This window comes from Athene noctua, chromosome 3, assembly GCF_965140245.1.
Source record: "Athene noctua chromosome 3, bAthNoc1.hap1.1, whole genome shotgun sequence".
Classification (NCBI taxonomy): domain Eukaryota; kingdom Metazoa; phylum Chordata; class Aves; order Strigiformes; family Strigidae; genus Athene; species Athene noctua.
Window position 1 is genome coordinate 80,703,369 of NC_134039.1, and position 15,445 is coordinate 80,718,813.

The window sequence follows — 15,445 nt, forward strand, 5'->3', positions numbered from 1 at the left end:
TCCTTTGGAGGCTTTTGCCACTCTTCCACCCCAGATAAATTTTCCTGTTGTTGAGGGCTGCAGTCACTCTGAGAGCTGCTGTTCCTCTCTGCTTACAGACCCCAAATAGTCTACAGATGTTGGTCTAGGCCTCCACAGACCCTCTTTTCCACCCTGCTGCCTTTGAATCTCAGGGCACTGCCCTGCTATCAGCAAATCAGCCCAGATATGGCCAGAGTTTTTCTAGTAAGGAGGTGTGCAATGAACCAGGGAGAAGATCTGGAGCAAATTGCTTGTCCAGTTCTGCGGGAAAACAACTCTTTCTGGTTGAGCTTTCATAATAAACTCTTGACAGGGACAATGCTCCACTGTCCTTTTCACCTTATAAGAAGCAGTACCTTATTTCTAAGTTCTTTGTTAGCTCCATCAGGTACCTAGAGGATGTTATCTTCACTCAGACCAGTAATTTATTTCTATTACAAATGTTGCATCATGAATTAGAAGAGTAAGGAAATGTAGCAGGAATATCCCTCACCATTGCAGGAAATGTTAAGCCCTTGTACTAAATCATATTGAACTTCCTTTTGGAGAAGTGTTGTGCATGTAGTCCTGGATGGGTAGGAAAGCGATCTGAGGAGGATAGACTTTGCAGTTTCACAGGTATGAAGATTCAGGCTCTCCTTCTGCATGGTGCGGCACAAAGGCTGTGGAAATGTTGAGCCGTTGCAACTGGGAAACCAAGAGATTCCCCATCCACTTCTACCTCAGACTGTTTCCGTGACATGACACCCGTCAGTCAGTTGGTCTGTGACCCAGGTCTTTCCCTCTGACATGAACCAAATGATGCCCCAAAGATGCTGGGGGACACTACTAGGATCACACAGTGATGGGATGCTCTTTGGTCACCTCAGGTAGATAACTCCACCGTAATAAGGCAAGAGAAAGGAGCTTTCTTGCTGCCTCCAGACTAGTCCAAAACCCACACCTGTTTATCCAGGCTTTTTGCCAAAGGAAGAGGCTGGATTGTTGCAGGAGCCTGTAATTTCAAGCAAAGTCTAATGAAACTCCCCACACCTGCACTGAAAGCTGAAAATTGCAATTCTGGGCAGACTGATCCTTACTTTCCAGTTTTTGCTGCTATGCATGAAACAAATTACTTTCCAATTAGAGGCTTCCAATCTCTGTTGCTGCTTCTTTAACCCACCAGGCGAGCTCTTTTATCACCAGCTGAATAATGCTGCACCACACCCTGGCTTTGCTCTGGGTTTGAAGGCAGATCCTGCCAGGAAAGGATGAGTTACCTTGCAGGGCAATGTGTGCCATACAGCATTGGGTGGGGAAATTGCCTTGAGGCTTTGCTAGTTGAAGGATCATCTTACCCCAGGGGCAAAGTCCGTTGCCCTGGCATATTCTTGTAGAGCAACAAGCACAAGCAGGCAACTGCATGGTGAGTGCAACTTTGAAGCAGCTTCACCTCCTGTTTTAGTGAAAGTTAGCCCAGGAAAGTGATTTTTGATTGCGAGTCCTGAGCAGGGTTCAGGAACCGGGCTGAACTGCTGCTGGAGTTCTGGCTTACAGGCTCTTCTTCTCCACCGCCACTGAATACAGCTGAACCCGCTTGTGACCTCTGTTGAAGGAAAAGAGCAAAACAGAATTTAGGAGGCAACTCGAAGTTTTACTCCTCTGAAATTATGGGTTTAAAATGCCAGGATGTTCTGAAGTTTGTGTTTTGGTACTTCAGTGGTCGTATCTAGACATGGATTAGATGCACTGAGAAAACCCCAGTCTTTACCCTTGTAGTGTAGCTGTGGTCCCCCTGATTTTCCTGGGGCAGAGATGGGGACCTTTGCTACTTAAGAGCCACTTGCTCTTAATCCTCAGCAGTCAGAGGCCAGAACTGCCTCTGTATTTATCCCCTTAGTAAAAGCTAGCCCCTTGGGTGAAGCAGCTTGGGTGAGCCTGCCTATGGCTCCATATGCAGCTCTGTTTTTATAATGTCTGTGTCCTTAAAGACAGGAGAAGGAACTGTGCTTGTGATCTAGTATTTACCTGTTGCACCCAAAAGCACTGTGCAACCTGCTGGCTTCCCAAGCCCATTTCAGAGAAGAGGACACCAGGGCTTGTGGCATCTGCATGCTGGCATGGTGCTGGCTTTCAGTCTGACAGCAAATCAAACCCAGAAAGACCCTCACCTAAAACCAGACATCCAGCTCGTTCACCAACACCATGTTGGGAAAGCAACTTTGTCATGTTCGTGCAAGGCAAAGATGAAATTTCCTATACCTTATGTAAGCCCCAGCTCCATCCTCACCATGAGCAGACTCACGGTGGCATAAATGCCAACTGAAAACGGATGAAGGGCTCACCTCCACACCTCCCCTCCCAAAGCAGCAGCAGTTAAGTCAGAGCTCTAACCACTGTGTGGGTGCTTCGCACTGGGCTTGTTTAAACCAAAAAATCAGCTCTTTTTGGAGGCTCACACGCATTGTCCTTCTTGCCTGATCAAATTATTTAATAGCAATAGCCTTGCACTCAGGTTAGAGCTAGCGTAGCCTGTAAAGAGCTTTATTCCTGGGCAGCATCCTCTGCTAGTGGGTGTGCTTTTACACCCTGACAAGCTGCACCCTTCGCCCAGCTGGGGGAAGGGGGGAAATCGCGGGTGCCCCCCAGCAGCAGGGCTGCAGCCTGGCAGGAGCTGCTCTGCCGGCCCAGCCCCGTGGGTGCCCTGGGCCCTCGCTGCCCTCCTCTTCCTCCCTGCCGGGGCTGGGTGAGCACTGGGAGCGAGCAACCCCGCTGCTCCCGCCCCTTCCCCATTATCACTTCAAGGTGTGCACTCGTGGGTCGGGGGGGGGGGATGAAGGCTCCCACCCCCCCGCCCTTCCTCCCTCTGTCCTTCCGTCCCTTCATCCTCCTCCCAGAGGCGAGGGGGAGCCCAGATGTTGGCAGGCCCGAGCCGGGTTCATCTGTTTCACATGACCCAGCGCCAACTGCTGCTCGCTGCCCTCCTCCCTCCTTCCTCCTCCCCCTCCTCCTCCTCCTCCTCCTCCCTCCCCGGCTCCAGCCTCGCAGCGCGGCGGCGGCCGCGCAGGAGCCGGGCGCCGGGGGCCGGCAGGCGGGGAAAGGGAAGAAGAAGGGGAAAAGGAGGGTTAGAGCATCCCGGCACGGAGCATGGGACCGCCCTAGGACCGCCCGGGGAGCCCGCCGGGAGCGGAGCGGAGGGGAAGGGCCGCGCCGGCCCCGCGCATCCCACCGCGGGTCCGCGGGCGATGGACGCGGCGCGGTAGAGCCGCGGGCCTGCCGGCGCTGCTGCAGCGGGGATGCTCTCGGCCCGGGCGCGGAGCTGAGGGGCCGCCGGAGCCGCCGAGGGAGCGGGAGAAGGTAACGGGGTCTTTGTCTGCGGAGGGGAGGCGAGGCGGGCCGGGGCTCCCCGTCCAGCCCCGGCCCCGCGGGGAAAGCCCAGCCGCAGTGTGCGGGTTGCTCCACGCCCCCCTCCCTCCATTTATCTCAAACGGAGAGAAATGTGGGCAGCATCTGCTTTCTTTACCCTTCCCAAACAACAAAAAAAATGCAACCCCAAAATCCTGAATTTGGTGGGCGAGTAACGGAGACGAGCTCGGCGGCTCGGGTGTTTTTTTTGCACTAGAGGGAAGGAGAGGGTGTGGGGGAGAGAAGCTGGTGCTGTGATTTCTTCCCCCCACCCCAGCAATCTGGATGCCTGTCCCCACTGACTGCTAAGATGGACTGCTCCTTCCCTTTCCAAATGGCTGCAGCAAGTTTAATGCAGAGCTGGGGGCTTCGCAAAGGGTAAAGCCCTGGGCTTGTTTTTCCTTTCCCCTATGCACCTTTTCCTAAACCAGGAGTAGAAAAGTTGGTACGGATCCAGGGCTATAGAAGACAAATAAATAGCTCTGTTTCCAAACTGTGCCTGTATGGGTGTATCTATCTGCATGCCTCGCAGACATGCTCCCCATGAGGAGGGTTTTTTGGCCACATTGTTAGCCTGCTGGCTGCTGGGGAGGGCATGAGAAAAGTTGTTTCAAGCCTCTATATAAAATTTCCAGGAGAGACAATTGTTTCTAATAATAGCCCTGGCAGCGGTTTAGTAATACAACACGCACAGATGCGGGAGCGAGCTAGCAAATCTCCTCTCCCAAGCAAGCCAGGTCATAGGGAAAGCTGAACTCCCAGCTTGTTGGTTTGGTTTGGGATTTTAAAACATTGTCCTGAACAAAAACCCCGGTACAGCTCGGCCTTTCTGCCGGGAAGGGGGTGTGGTGCCTCTGCCTGCACACCGCTCTTCATGGGCACGGCTGGACTGGGCTCTCCGGGTGCCTGGGGTATTGCGAGAGCCTGAATCCTGGCTCTGCCCAGTGCCGGCTGGATATCGGGGTGTCTCAGACTCGGCTGCTTCTAGATTGGGCCCCCCGGGTGTGCTGAGCATCCCTCATCCGTGCATGGAGGGGGCTGTTACTGGCATAGGTGTCTGTGTTGGTTTCCCTGCCTAGAATTACCTGCCAGGCACCAGAGAGATCTCGATGGAGCTAAAACTACCCGAGTGATGAGCTAAAACTACCCGAGTGATGAGCTAAAACTACCCGATTGATCCCCTTTCTCCTTGCGGTGATGGCAGAGGGCCCTGCGGGGGGGCTGCTGCCTGCATTGCTGCCTCCACACTAACTTGAACCCACAGCCGGGCGATGATGCGCCAACTCGGCTTGGTGGCTCAGAGCCGCTTGTCTTGACCTTCCTTGCACAAGTTAACAGTAGCTCGTCCTCTTCCAAATATTAATATTTTTAAGGTGGTTTTAAGTATGGGTGTCAGGCAGGGACGTGCCACGTGCTGCTCGTGCGGTAGTTTCTGCAGCCCAGCTGGGCTTGAGTGAGGGGGACTGTGGCAGGAGCCGTGAGGAACTAAGGATATATTGCTTCTTGTAATGCGAGAGAATATTTTAAAAGGTCTTCAGCTCAACACCACCTTCTTAATGCTGCTGCTAGGGTCAGCTGTCTCTCTCTGAGGACTAAACAGGCTGAAGGAGTTGTCACTGGTCACCCTTCACATCCAAATCAGTTCTCACGTTGGGGATAAGTGCACCAGAGGGTCATAGCATGTGGATTTATGCACATATAAAATAAAAATTTTGTTCTTAGGTGAATTTTTGTTTTAAACGCCCAAGCTAGAAATACAGGATCTCTGCCATTATTTGAGCATAGATACACTACTGAGCCACTCTCAACCCTTTGAGGAAAGCTACCCATTTCTCCTGGTAGATGGTTTCTGGTGGTCCCGTTGCTGTGTGTCTGAACTGGTTATTGCATTAAAAACACAAGTGAATGTTTGGTGATACATGTGGTCACAGCAGGGGATAACTCAGGGTCATACAGCAATGCAGCATTACTTGGCGCAGAGAGCATCTTCCGTAGATATCATGTCAAATTGTTTAGCCAAGACAAGAGCTTCAGTTAGTGCGTTGGGTGTTGTTAGTAAGGACATAAGACTGGGAAAGACTTCCCGAGTCACGGAGTGTAGTCCCACGTGTCATAGGTAATTAGTCATACACATCCCCTTTGTTGCTACTGTTGATTGCTGTGTGTTTCAATGCAGCTTAACAGAGAGCAAAGGCAAAGTAAAACTGCATGGTGTGAATGGGGGAGAAACAGCTGTATTAGGGAGAATTTGAAAGGGGTTGGGGAGTGACTGAAGTCTCAAGTCCCAGTCTGGTAGGACTGTGAAGGGTCATGCATTGCAAGAGGAGTGAGACTCACAGGGAAGGTATACAAGGACTGTGTTGATCCGACACCAACCAAATTTGGGATCAGGGCTTAGTGGTGTCCCCTGAAGATGCAGTAAGGCACTGTGTGACCCACTTGTGAGCTAAGCAGGAGCGAGCTGGATCTCTGGGATGAGTGAAGGCTGCTGTCAGGGCCATGCTCATGCTCTCAGTTCTCAGAGACTTTGGGTGTCTTTCGTTCAAAACACCCTAGGTTTGAGGCAGTCAGTATTCCCATGCCTCTGAGCTGCACCCAAAATCTCCATCCCACAAATGCCCCATCTCTTGGGGAGCTGGGGGTAGGTAGTACTGTGGGGTGAGCTGTAAGAACAGGCGAGGGTGGCTCCCCGGGGTCCCCATGCTTCATCACAGGATTCAGTGTGCTTGTGTGCACAGCTGGATCCCAAGGTCACTCAGCAATGCCAATCTCCAGTCACCCTTACTGGCTTGCTCCTTCCAGCAGCTGGCAGTGCGGATTGTTGCCCTGCAGCCTCAGTGCAGGCAGAGTACAGCAGCCCAGCAGGCAGCAAGGTCTGACAAGGTTAAGCTGTGGTTGAACTGCTTGCAAGTCTCCTCCAGCTCCAAATCCCATTTTGTCCTGGCCTCACTCAGGCCATATGGTTCCCAAAGCCAGCAATGAATTGGCCAGCATGGCCTTGGGGGCCACTGCAGCTGACAACATCCCCTGATATTTCTCCTTCTTCCAGACTTAATCCCCATCCCTCCTATAAGTCTTAATATGTGCCATTTCCTAGAAAACCACAAACAATTTTCTGAGGCTGCACAATGAGTTGGAGCCCCTATCTTCTGCTCTGGAGTTGAAACCCATCAAGGACCAAAAATGACTTTGCTTTTCTCTCTGATCTGACACTGAGAAGTGACCCCAGCCAGATATTTGATCAGCTCCAAGCTTCTGGGAGCACTTTCATGTTGATGAATCACATACACATAGAGTTTGATCCTGTCTTCCTCTGCTCCAGGTCACCTTAGCACTCCACCTACTCACGGGTCGATGTCAGCCTGAGGGTTTATTCCTTGCCTGTGCTGGGGTCTAATAGGCTGCCTGCCAAAATTAGTAGAAGAAGAGCTTGATGTACCTCCCATTCTCAGTGCATCCCTGCTTCATAGCTGTGTTGTACTTCTCTGTGGCCCCTTGCATGGTGCCAGATAGCCTGGGTGCATCTCCATGGGCTGGGACTTAAGCTCTTGCCCAGTCTTAAAGTGCAAGGGAGCCAGAGGAGCAGACCATCGACTTCCAGTGCAGTTAATGAAGTTCTGGCTTACAACCCCCTCTGACTCCTTTCCTAGCAGTTACACATCCTTCTGCTCTTGCCCTGAGCTTCTGTGTGACATTCTCATGTGGTGTTAAACAGTTCCTTTGTCCCACCCTCAAGAAAAGATCACTAGTGGGTAGCAAATGCTGTTTTTGCCCTCTATCTGCACTGATGGGATGTCGTGTGACCTAGTATAGTAATCTTTGGGAAAAGTCCTTGAGGACAGAAAAAAGGGAGGCAAGTTGACCCTTTTTTTCCTTAAATTCACTGTTAAAGGGTCCACTGAAAATTTCCTAGAAAGCTGCAAACCAAAAAGAGGTTGATATTCCCGTTTTGGCTATAGAAATCCTTTGTGCGTACACTTCCACATGTAACACGTAACATTCTGACAATGGCTGTTGGGCTTGCCAAGCCACAAGGCTCAGGCTCTGTGTTTAGATTAGTTTTTTTTTTCCTTCTTAGAAGTTCCCAGATCTCCCAACCAAAATAAATCCACCCTTGTTTGGGTTTTCTGACCACGTGGGATTGAACGTGGCTGCAGCCGTACCACACATGCTGCAAGTGCTGTTGGCATCCCGTCTGCCCGAGCTGAAATATTTTGTGCCGGGAAGTGCTTTGCAGATAGCAGAGCAGCCACAGGCTGACCCCGCTGCTTTCACATGGAGTTTCTGCAGGACAAGCTGGGGGTGGAAAGCTGCCCCATCAAGTGAGCAGTTTGGAAAGACAGCACAAAATCTGAGGCTGAGATGTTGCGCCTGTCCTAGAGTGGAGGGCATGGATGCAGCTCTTTCCACCTTTATAAACAGTTTTGTCCTTGCTCCGCATGGACGGTATCTCTCCTGGCTATCCCCAGCTAGGGTTTTGTGAAGATGCCCCTCATCTCAACACATGGCTGCCACATGTGTGCTTGTGTACCACCAGACACTCTCATTTCCCAGAGAAACAGGGCACTCAAGGGGACACGGATGATTTAGGGGATGTGTAATCACATACAGTGCTTCTTTTGTGCACACACCCCCCACATCCCACCCCCAGTGTGGAAGCATGCTGGAAAATAAATTTGGAACGTAACTTCCACTGCCTTCCACAGTTCTGAACTGGAAAGACCAAAAAGCTGAAAAAAAACCCCATTATCTGAAGTGGTCTGGTCTCCCTGTAATGCTTTGCTGTCCTGTTGGGAGTAGTGATGCACCCATCAAAGGTGTCACCTGGGCTGGGGCTGAAGGAGGTGATGGGAATGGGGGGGATGAAGACTTGTGCCTTGCCAAGACTAGGGAGAACTGGAGGGAAGCACTGAGTCTGCTTTGCCTTTGTGTGGCACCATGGAAGATGCTTTCTGAAATGCTCTGGGAGTGCTGATGGCATTTCTGGGGGGAATCTGCAAATTTAAAGGTGCTGGGCTGTGTCCTCACTTTCACAGTTCCCTCTCGAAGGCACAGCCAGTTGCATACGTGGCAGAAGGCTGCTCCAAAATGGGTATCAAGTCCTGGGAGTTTAGGGCTCAGGGGTATCGGATCCAGCTGCTGAGTTTGCAGACGTTGCATCAGGCTGTTCCCTCTTCATTTCCCATCCTTAACTCTTCTGCATCGATTCTGCACAGCATTAAAGAACTGCTGTGTTTTCTTCCAGAAAGGAACATCCTTCCTTAGCTCTTAAAAGGCAGAGGTGACTGATAGAAAGACAGACTCAAGTTGAGGCATTTATTCCAGGTTCCTCCTATAGAGAGGATACAGGATGTCCGTATGTATTATGTTGTGAGGTGTTCTGATGCAGAGAGCATGTGTTCTTGCTGCACCAATAGCCAAAGCATTCTCAATACAGGCGATGCAAAATCCTGGCATTACTCAGAAGATGAATGGGAGTATAAAAGTGCGAGTTATGCGTCCTGGAGGCAGTTTTCCCAGCTTGAGCCCAGAGTGGGGCTAATCTTAGCTCCAGTCCTTGCCAGACACACAGGTGCTCAGCATCAGGAGCTATCAGGACAAGGGAAGGCAGGTAGGATCCCTTCTTGCTCCTCACCCATGTAGGTGTGCAGGCAGAGCCCATAGGAGATGTCCCAGTCCTGTGGCCCCAGCTCTGCCCTGATCAGTGCAGAGTGTGCTCCCAAATAAAGCAGGAGTAGAAATAGTCAAACCAGACTTTTGCAGGGCATGTTTCTAAAAAACACCTGCATCTCTGAGGATGAGTCAGCTGCTTGTCATTTGAATGTGCTCAGTATCTCACCCTGTCCTTCCTGCGAGACCCTGTTGGGGGATGATGTCCACCCAGCACCGACCCCATCAGCTGCTGCAGCTCAGGCAGAACTGCTGGCAGCTGCCCAGCCTGGGCACCAGCCACAGCCCTGGCTCTCGACATCAAATGTATGTCAAACCTGCTGATTAGCAGTGGCTGGAAACAACCTGGCGACATATTTTTCCACTGGAAGCATATCAGTTCTTAGAGTGTTATTCAAAAGAAGAAAAAAAAAAAACCCACTTCTGTGTACAGATTAACATGATTAACATTTTACATTTTTTTTTCACATCTGGAATGACTTCTGCAAGTGTGTTTTCTATTATGTGTTATATATAACACTGCGCAGTGCTATCTATTGACCCGCTCTGTTACAGAATATCTGACTGATGCACTGCCCAGTGCCTTGGCTCCATTGATCAGGACAATCACTTCTCACACCTCTGAATGGTTAGTGATACAGTAGATGCAAAATACTCAACAAGAGCTAAAAGGACACTTTGAGTCTTAAATCTTAATTTGTCCTTTAAAAATATTTCATACATACTACTGCTTCCACTGCCTTGGGTCACTTTGGTCATCTTCCTATGAACCTGCATTGATTTTTTTTTCTGCAACAAATCATACTAGTTTCAGTAGCAAATAAATCGTCCTGTTCTCCTCTATAACTAAACCAAACCTCCTGCAAATGTTTTCCCAGAAGACTTGGATGCGCTCATGTAATTACCACCCTGTCTGCATGCACAAATGAGTGATATCTGGAACAGTTTGCTGAAAATATGCCATGTTTCAAGTGTGAAACTGTACAAAAAAATTACATTTTTATGTATGTTTACAAGGAATTAAAAGTCAGACGTAGGAGAGATTAACAGACATGCTAACATCTTTGGTAAGAAAAATAATAATAATCTATTGCTGTGTACTTTAGTGCCACATGGTCATTATCACGATGATGACTCATGGTGCTTGTCGCAGTACGTAGTAAGGAATGAACCAGAAGGTGACCAGGAGTCCCTGCAGAGAAGTTGTTGTGAGTTATAAAAGGCTGTGGAGTCCATCACTGTTAAAGGATTACCCTGGCAGGTAATTTAGATCCTTTTCCCTTAGACTATGCTGTGTCCTTTGTGCATAGCAGAGTAAATATGAAGCTCTTCCAGGGGAAGCGAGACCCTCCCAGGATATATCATGGTTTTCCTGAAGCATGGCTATGCTCAAAAGTTGATGAAGCACCTGTCCCAGGACCATGCTGTTTGTCCTTGTGCAAAGGCGCCAAAGATCCTTTATCCTCTTTCCCTCTGAGCATCACATTTTAGTTCTGCCATTGATATTTATTTCTTTGGGCTGCATTAGGGACTGGCAACCCAAATGATGGATCACAGTCTTTGGATATAATGTGCAAATGAGGGACGAAACTACAGAACTTGCTTTAAAGTGATTATTATCTGGAAAATAAGTTCACCCTGGGAGAAAAAAAAAATAAAAGCTCACAAAATAAAGATGTTCTTCACACAGTTTGGCTGAGCTGAGTTAGTTCCCGAGAAGTTTACATACAGGGCAAGTTTTCTTTGGTGTTAAATGCAAAGTTGGCATCAGGGAAGATTGTCTACCTGTCATCTTTTTAACATAGGTGTGAGGGGGCTTGTTTTTTGCTGTCTTTTGGTGATAGTGGCACTTTTGCAGCCTTTTGGCATTACTTTTTTATATGGATGAATAGCATAGTATGGATGAATAGTCCCAAGGTCCATAAAGTGGGATGAGGCCATAGGCTGCCCTAGCCACTCACCTTCCACCTCCCGTAGGATGCAACCCTCTGGTTTCACACAGATCATATCATTTCACTTCACCTAAAGATGCTCCTTAATGTGCAGCGTGAACAGCTTGTCATCTGCTCTGTAAGGAGTGTTGAACAGCTGAGCAGGACCGCAGCTCTCCTCCCTCACCAGGACTTGCAGTCGGCTCCAGGCAGGAGCGGATCTACCATGTCTGTGAGGCTGCGCAGGAAAGTCTGGCAGGAGAGGATGGAAACCCCATCCCCTGTCTCAGGTAGAACTCGTCTGCATGAAAGCACTGACCGAAAGGGAAGAGCCCCAAGCTGGCAGGAGGAGGAGCAGCTGGGCTGCCTCTATTACACGATTATTTATTTATTATTTACTCCCCGTGCAGCCCTTACCTGTCGCTGGGTGCAGCCAGCACACGGCACATGCAGAAAGGCTGTAGAGGCAACACAGATTTCCCAGGCAGAAGTAGAAGACATAGCTACAGGATCACAGTTTGAAACAAGGTTTTAAGAGCTCTGGCATGTTCTTGACCTAAAAACATTGGCCCTAAGCAGGTGACCACATTGAACCACCTGCACAACTGACCGGCTGAGTCAAGTTTTGTCAAGACACACTTTTCCTGACTGCAGAAGGGGTTGCAAATTTGTAAGGTTTAAGATATCCATGACCAGCGAATCGTCTAGACTAAAAATAATAAATACTGAAAACTGTGTCACATTCCTGTGGTCAGCCTCAGCTCCAGAGCTCAGAGGATGCTCTTACCAACCATCTCAAAACTCCTACACTCTCCAGTCCCGCCTTGTAAATAGTGGGGATAATGTTTGGAAGCTGATTGATAGATTTTTAAGCTGGCAACTTGTTCATTTTCTGGCCAACAAAGGGAATGGATAGAGTTACGAGGGCAAAAGAGTCAAACATAGTGCAAAGTATGCATTAAGAATGCTGCCTTCTCCTGCATCAACATCAGAAGGCAGGGAGGGCGTGAGATGTTCTGCTTCCCTTTGTATTTGAAAAGATTTAGATCTGTATCATTTTTAAGAAAGAAAACAATACGTGACATAAGCCAGCACAACCTCCATTCTACTGAGGAAGCCGGTCTGTCCAGGAAAGGACTTTCTTATCTCAGGATATAACTGAAATCAGGCTGCCGAGGCCAGTTGCTCTCAGAGCGGTGATTTAGGCATCTGCCGGGTAATACCCTGGTTGGTTCAAAATGCAGTGTCAGTATTAGATTTAATTCTAACTACATGGCTCAAGCACCAAGTGTTTTGAGGTTAAGACACAGCATTCCCAGCTTTAAAGTTCGCCTGAGAGTTATTGCTTGATGTTGTAAATGGACTTAAGGACCGTAGGAGACGGTTTTTCATTTCAGCCCTGATACAGTAAGCCACTTAAACACTTGCTTATGTCATACTGAAATAAAAGGGATTTATGGACACAGCTATGTACTTTGCTGAATCAGAGCATTTTTGCTGAGTGCTGTTTAGAGGAAGCATGAGAAATAACGTGTGCAGATGTCCCCGGGTGATGCTGGAGCCTGAGCAAGGCTGGAAAGCACTGCACAGAGGAAGCGAGGAGCTCCTGGGCAGGCCAGGAACTCTTTTTTCAGCTGTCAAGACAAAACAGGAAAGTCACCAGGTCACTCAGCATTTAGCTCACCTTAATTTTATTCCTATCGTTCCCCATCAACGTCCACACAATGGCTGGGTCGCACCTTTCACGGAATGCTTCTGCCAGGGTGACACCATGGCTGACACCATCCCACCTCCTTGCTCAAGGAAGACTCTTGCTTTCTAATTACCAAAGCTGTTTTTTTCCTCTCCTCACAAATGAGCATTTACAGAAATGATCACACCACCTGATGCAACCTTTCTTAAATGCAGCCCCAGTGCAGATCCCTCATGCAATGGGTAACGTCAAGCTCCTCCATGGGATGGCAGCACTCCCTGAAGGACAGGAGAGATTTTTGAGATCTGTGTCTGTAACCATGTTTTCTGTTCCTTAGTCCATGGGTAAGGACATTGATTTTTCAAGGGGTGGGATAAGGAGGCTCCCAGGGAAAGCCAAAGGCTTGCATGTGTTATGTTCCTCCAGTCCTACCAAGCCTGTGGTAGATGCTGCATCATTGTTGGCATATATTTTCTGGCCATTCAGCCCAGCTATGGACTGTGCATGTATTTCACAGAGCCTCAGAGCACCTCCATAACAGGGAAACCCATGCTGCATTAAAAGGTGGAGTCTGGTTATGCATCAGCCGTCTGCTACTTGACTTCATATCACCATTATCTACACCTACAGCATGTTTCTGAGGACCATATTTTCAGCTCCAAAGCTCCATTTCCCACCAAGTTCCCTTGAAAGGGAATACTAAAAAGGGTGCTCTTGTTTTTCTGAATTTTCATTCTCCTACAGAAGTACTGCTAGAAGATGGCAGATGCCTATACCCTTCCTAGGGAAAAAAAAAACAACCAGCTTACAGCTAACATCTCCTGCCCCAGAGCATCAAATAGCCTTTCCAATAACAAATCATCACATGAACAAACTTGAATGGCAGAAGTGTAGTCTAGTGGGGTCCTACGCATTGTAGTGAGAAACATTGGTACTGGCTCATTTCAGAAAGCTCAGCCCATGTTATGTACTGTGTTGCTGACCTCTACAGACAAGGCAGGCTATACAGACCTATGCTCCTTATACCAGGAGCCTTGTGTCAAATTAAAATCATTTTCTCCCTCTTGAAAAAGTAATTGCAAACCAGACTTTCCACTACTGATTTAGAAAAGACTCATAGAAATAAGTGGTAGAAATGAGGACTGTGTTCAGAAACAAGTTTCTCCTGACTGTCTCCCCATCCTCAGAGCTTCCAGCCACTGAGGCTCAGGTGAAGGGGAAGAGCAGGGGAAGTGAGTATGCCCAAGGACTTTGGGCCTGAACCACAAGATGGCATGAGCAATGCTGCAAACCATGGTGATGTGCAGGGAGCGCAGGGCAGCGTGCAAGCCCCGTGGCTGGGGTAGATGAACTAGATTTGCACCAACAGTCATCTCACTCCTCTTCTTCAGGGATTGTTCCCACTAAGTCACAACCAAAGGACTGCAAAAATGAGCAAGCCCTCAAAAAATGAGGCAGTGTCCTCTGGGCAGAGCCTTGCCTGCTCCCCAGCTGCCCAGCCAATGCTGCTCCCCACCAAGCACTGAGGCAGCTGTGGACGTGTCCTCTCTCCCCAGGTGCTCATGCAAGGATTGGCCATGTAGCTCAGCTCTTTGCACACTATCTCGCAGCCATCCTCATCCAAGTCACTGTCAGTATTATTTATTACCTGCTGATGCAGACCAGCAACTGGGGAGGATGCTCTGTGAACACATGGCATAAAAAAGAAAGATAGTCCATTCCTCCAGGATCTTGAAGTGTGAATGTAGGACAGGAGATGACAGATGGATGCAGGCAAGCGAAGAGACAAGTGCTGGTCAGTGTGACAGACAGCTGCTTGCAAGACCAGCCCCAATTCAGCAAAGTGAAGTGCTGCCACATGCACAAAATAAACTGTGCAGACATCAGAAACACACTGGTTTCCCTCCCTCTCTCTTCCTACAAGCTTAGGAGTTGCCAGAATGAGAAGGCAGTAAGAAGTGGTCAAGTGGGAGCAGGATGTTTAATCTAATAGTTTATTGTAATCAGCAGGCTGTCATCTCTCCCTATCTCCTTTCAGCAGGTCTGTCCACACAGTGGGCAGAGCGACACAGATTTCTGAGTATTCAGCACAGTAATTGCTTCCCATATAGGCAGGGAGCGTTTAGGAAGTATTCTGTCTCCAATTATAATTTCTGATTTGAGTCATGGAAGAATACGCTGTATTCCTCTTTATTTCTGCAGTCACAAGCTAATGAAACATGCCGTGGATATTTATAGAACTGCCATTGTAAATAGCATTTGCATTTGGTGCCTTTGAGTTATTTAGTGTGACGGCGCTTTCACCAGGAGGGTTTTTTCGTTCTGAAAGGGAAAGGTTCCCTTTGGAGCTGTTTCCTCCCATCGCCTTCGCTGTTTGTGTTGGATGGAGCAGTTCTGTGGGCAGTTGCCGATAATTTAGTGACAGAGTGATGGGCATGCGGGGATTAGCTGAGCTGTGGGTTTTGGGGACTGTGTCATGGACAGTTTATAGGATTCTCTGAGACGTTTGCAGTTACAGCAAAGATGAATAGCGAGGAGGGCAGTCACCAGAGCAGTTCATGCCGCAGAGCAACCGCCAGTCTGCCTTCCCTAGGAAACCCATTGTGTAAATATTTGTATAGGAGCCTCCAAAGGAGATTTAAAGTCTTGTGATAAAGGTAACTAAAACGTCCTTTCCTTGAGAAAACCAGCTATGATCCAGAAGATCCCGTGAGGAACCATGAGAGAGATTTCCTCTCTGTAGCAT

The 15,445-nt window shown here is 48.8% G+C and overlaps 1 protein-coding gene across 6 annotated transcripts in view; it reads left to right on the plus strand.

The window, feature by feature from the left end:
- FRMD4A (FERM domain containing 4A) overlaps positions 1-15,445 on the plus strand; it is a 379,560-nt gene that overhangs the window by 223,948 nt on the left and 140,167 nt on the right. Inside the window, exon 1 of one of the 6 annotated variants that reach the window (XM_074903463.1) lies at positions 3,248-3,357. The exons of the other annotated variants lie outside the window; for them this stretch is intronic. The gene's annotated coding sequence lies outside the window, so the exon portion shown is untranslated. Of the gene's footprint in view, positions 1-3,247; positions 3,358-15,445 lie in introns of those variants that run through there. 6 annotated transcript variants of the gene reach the window in all.